The sequence below is a fragment of the Peromyscus leucopus genome, chromosome 22, assembly GCF_004664715.2.
Source record: "Peromyscus leucopus breed LL Stock chromosome 22, UCI_PerLeu_2.1, whole genome shotgun sequence".
NCBI classification, from domain to species: domain Eukaryota; kingdom Metazoa; phylum Chordata; class Mammalia; order Rodentia; family Cricetidae; genus Peromyscus; species Peromyscus leucopus.
Genome location: NC_051081.1, coordinates 6169778 through 6174762, shown reverse-complemented (window position 1 = coordinate 6174762; position 4985 = coordinate 6169778). Strand labels below are relative to the sequence as shown.

At 43.5% G+C, this 4985-nt stretch overlaps 1 pseudogene; it reads right to left on the bottom strand.

Moving 5' to 3' along the window:
• Positions 1-4067: 4067 nt before the first annotated feature.
• LOC114688383 lies at positions 4068-4690 on the bottom strand (annotated as a pseudogene).
• Between the last annotated feature and the right edge of the window lie 295 nt (positions 4691-4985).

Genomic DNA, 4985 nt, shown 5'->3' with positions numbered 1-4985 from the left:
TAAATGCCATATTTGGCAGATCTCTGATCTTTGAGGTCTGCTTGTCTATTAGGTATAAATGGCCGACTATCAGCTAGGTTTCCCTAAATCTCCCATATCTAAGCAGCTTCCATAAGGGTAGAACTTGCTGTCTCCAGAGAAAGCAAAGAAGAGTGACAGGGGGAGGATCCCAGGGCCAAATGTGAATGAGAGAAAAGGAGTTTGTGAGTCAGGGTGCAGTCCAGCTCTGAGAAAAGGACCTTCTCAGAAAAGGAAAAGGACCCTCTTGGTCGACCAAAAATTCCATTCTCAATGATTTATATAGAAATAATTATTTCTTAAGGTCATATAATACCTTTTTGGTTCTGCATAAATCAATGGGCATTAGGTAGTCATATGGTCCCCTACTAAAGGGATTTTACCTTTAACTTAGCCCTTTAGCCTGTTTTTGAAACAGGGAGCATAGGACTACACATTCTCCTCCATAACTGCTTCAAGCTGAAATGGGACACAGGTGGTCAGAACCCAGGGTAGTCAAAAGTAAGGAGGGAATTTGGGCAATGGGGCATTTATCAGAAGAATCTGGTCATCTGACCTAGCTGTAGAGATAGGGAACAATTACATTTGGCTGGACTGGTCCACATCATATAGACAAGAGTCTCTGCTGGCATCTGTAGCTGGGAAACCTGGCATCTAGACCTGCAGATTGTGGTCCACAACTGCTGCTTCAGTGTGTCTGCCAGCCAAATGGAAAACCTGTTGAAGCAGATAGACTAGAGACAAAAGTTAAAATTTATGAATTTATTTGGAATATTTAGGCCCACGGTCTTAGTAATCAGGAAGGGGAGGAGTTTGAAAACTCAAGCTGTACTGTTGTACTACTTGTCGGGAGTCCTTTTGACCTCTGAGAAGTGTATCCAATGGCTTCTATTGATCCTTTGAGGCTTATATAAATTCTTATTTTATAAAAGGACATTAAAGTTTTAGATATATTAGTATTATCAATCAGTATTGAAGTCCAAATTGTAGAAAAGCAGGCAATGAGTATCTAGGCTCATACCTTTGAGTCCTAACAAAATTATAGATTTGGGTTAAAAAGTATGTACAATTTTTATTTAGAGGGAGCCAGGTACAGATTGGACAGAGATATCTTTGGCCTGATGAGAAGTTTAAGTTTATATTTAGAAGACAACCAAGGAAAGTTTAAAATCCTGAGCTTGTGACCCAACCAGTATCAGAATTCTATTAATGCCAAAGTCTGAATTTTTAAAGTCTTGAAAGGAAGAACTAGTGTGTACTGAACAGGATGAACCTGGCCTCCTCATCTCTGACTCACATGTTGTAGCAAACTGTAAAGCTGTTGGTGAGCAAGAAGGCAAATTTGTTATGAGTGTAAGAGAGTGAATCGGAAAGCAGACCTATTACAGGTGGGAAGGGCAGATCTGCTGCAGGCAAATGAGACCCTGGCATGAAGTGGGCAACCCCAATGGACTGAACAAACACTCCATGGGCAGCAGAGTTCACACAAGAGTTTTGACAGTGAAAGAGTAAAAGAGTGAAAGACCTTGCCTGGGCAGAGACTTGGGAGAGGCAGGCCCCGACCACACCAAAGAGAGTGATGAAGCCAAATGAGCTGCCTTTGACCTTAGTAAAGATGGCATCTGACCATGTGCTTGCCCTTATCAAATATGGTGATGGAGTCATATGACCTTAGTAAAGAAGGCACTACCTGACCACTTGATGGCCCTCTGGCACCTGACCATGTGTTTACATTTTGTTTGTTTTGGTTTTGGTAGATATATGGGACACATAAACTCAAGCATACAGAACAAATATAGGACACATGAACTCAAACATTCAAAATCAGTCAGGTGGCCACGTCAGTCATACATTTCCATCTGGACATATGGAATAAACCGTTTTAACACAACAACACACAGGCAAAACTCCAGGAAACAGTTAGCTGACCAACTTAAAAAAGCCAGAGATAAGAATGTAGATTATAAAGAACAAGCTGTAGGACTGCACGCTGAGAGGCAGCAGGGTGGAAAAAAGCCAAGAAGAAGCAGAAGCTAAGGGAGGCATCCTGGGTCCTATAAGCAGCAGCAGTGGGAGCAGGGGCTATGTCCAGCGCCACTCGCCCCCACGCCATGAGTGGCAGCAGCTGCAGGTGGGAGAGAGGAAGAAACGGGAGTGTATAGCCCAAGAATCCTTGGATCTGGCTAACTCCCCATAAGTGAGGCAGAGGACACAGGCTGCTGAGCAATTCATTAATTGCAGAGCAGGGGTCTGAAAAACGCTGAGGTCCAAATGAAGCAGCATAGGCAGTTGCAATGTTTTGTCAAACAGAGAACAGGGGCCGGAAGGCAGAAGCCTGAGGGACACATCATTGCTCAGTATTGAGACTTATGAATGGGGCCAAAAGGTGAGAGACCAAGGTTGAGATGATGAATCCTCACTCATGGGAAATGGCCAGAAGAGGGGCTTACTGATTATGATGGTGTTGGATTAAGTTGAGTGTTGAGGTTCCAGGGACCCTAGCATGTCTCAGACTGCCAGCAGGCAGGAGAAATATACCAGAAGGGTCTTTGCTGAGTCACTGGCACCAATGTTATGATACGGCACATGGGAGGCTTTAGTGGGTAGAGCCAAGGTGCCTCACAGCAAGTGAGAGACAGAGATGCCATGCAGGACTCAGTGAAGAGTTTTATTTGGTGGGGAGAAGAGAGAGGGGAGAGAGAAAAAGAGAGATATGGACAGAGTTAGAGAAAGGGGATAGAGACAGAGAGACAGAGACAGGGTGCACACCATGTGGCAAGAGAGAGAAAGAGAAACAGACAGACAGACAAAGAGAAAGCAAGGGTGTGGGAGGTTTTTGTTGTTGTTGTTGTTTTAAAGGTTTATTTATTTATTATGCATACAGAAGAGGGTGCCAGATCTCATTACAGATGGTTGTGAGCCACCATGTGGGTGCTGGGAATTGAACTTAGGACCTCTGGAAAAGCAGTCAGTGCTCTTAACCTCTAAGCCATCTCTCCAGCCCTTGTTTTTTTTTTTAAAGGGGACTTTATGTCAGGATGCTGGGTGGGTCTCCAAGGAGTGGTCAGAATACTACAATGGCTACATCTTTACACTTAGGAGACAGAGCAGAATAAACTGTTCTCTACATTTGGGGCTTGGGAAGAGTGACTTTTTAAACTCACATATCTTCATTGATCTCCCAAGAACTGGGGTTACTGACAAGTGCTGCCATACCCAGCTGTATGCACTGTGGAGGATGGAACACAGGACATCATGCACAAAGGCAAGCAGCCTACCAACTGAGCTGCATCTCAAGTCAGAAAGTGAATGTTCTTCCCTTAGAATTACATTCAGTGTGTGTGTGTGTGTGTGTGTGTGTGTGTGTGTGTGTTCATGTGTGGGCATCTCCACCATAGTGTGGAGAACACAAGAGAACTTGAAGGAATCAGTTTTCTCCCTCCACGTTGTGAGCTCCAGAAATATAATTCCGGTTCCAGGGAATCTTATGCTCTCTTCTGATCTGTAGCCATTAGGTGTGCACAGGGTGAACATACATATATGCATGCAGGTAAAACACCCATATACATGAACATAAATTTAAAATGCACACACTTCCTCATTCAGAAAAGGACTCAAGTATGGTGGCATTCCCAGTGGGCTACACCTGGCCTGAATCCAGAGAGTTAGCACCAACCCCTAATCCATCTTTTGTTTCTTGGGTACCTTTGTTTCTCTTGTTATGAATCTTCTCTTTGTGAATCTTGTCTGAAGGTCTCCCAGGATACAAGCCTATGCAAAAACTTGCTTTTGGAAAACTGATACCTGATGAATCAAGAAATTTGCACTTGGTATTGTATTTTTGGGAGCCTATTTCAGGTTGTTTTGAGCATATGGAAATCAACTGGCTAAAATGTAAATATGGAGAAAAACAAAAATGCCTGGGTGAAGGGAAAGTGTTTCAGTTCTTAGAGACTGTATTTCCCTGCAGCCTCAAAAGGCTATATTCATTCTTCTTTAAAAAATATAGAAGAATAAACACCTTTATTATATGAACTATGAATGATGGTTTATTTGCCTTTCTGGGCTTTGATTTTCCTCAGATAGAACTCCAACTCCTTGCCTTCTAGTACATAGCCATCTGCTCTGCCACATTGGCCTGGTCTTGTGGCAATACAGGCAAGAAACCTGCCCTGCTGGAACTGCTCCTCCAGAAGACTGCTGGTTTTGTTCTTTTTCCTTACATCATATTTCTTTTGGATTTTCTTTGATCGTTTTTTTGCTTAATATTCTTCCTCCTCAGGAGTCAGCTTGGACCCCTTCTTGCAGCCCAGGGGCAGTGCATAGTGAGACTCATACCACTGTCGGTATGGTGTGCCATCAATAAGCACAATGCAGTTCTTCACCAGGGTCTTGGTGCAGACCAACTCATTATTGGATGCATTGTAGACAACATCAATGATCCTTGTTTTGCAAGTATAAGACTCTGAGTCCCAGCTAAAGTTCCCCACATCCAATCTTAGGGCACTGTACTTCTTATTGCCTCCTCGGACTCGGACTGCGTGTATACGATGAGGGCCAATCTTAGTTTTGGCAGCAGGCAGTCCCAGCTCATACTTCCACTTCTAATGATAGGGCTTTCTCTTACCCCAGTCTTGCGGCACTTGTGCCAGTTGTCTTGGGAGATGTCCATTGCTCAGCACTGGACAGCTTCACTGTCCGGTTTCTCCTAGATTCATTCTTTTTTTTTTTTTTTTTTTTTTTTTTTTTTTTTAGCAGCACATTTGGTACTGGTTTTGTTAGGGGCTTCTCACAGTGATTAGAACCCTCTGTCTTCAGAACAATCACAGCACAGGATATGCATCACCCAGACTGCTCAGGGAGTCTGAGTCTGAGCAGCGAACTCTTATTGCTTAAGATACACATATTCCCAATAACTGACAGACGTTGATGTGCCTCACACAGGAATGTGTAAGCGGCTGCAAAGC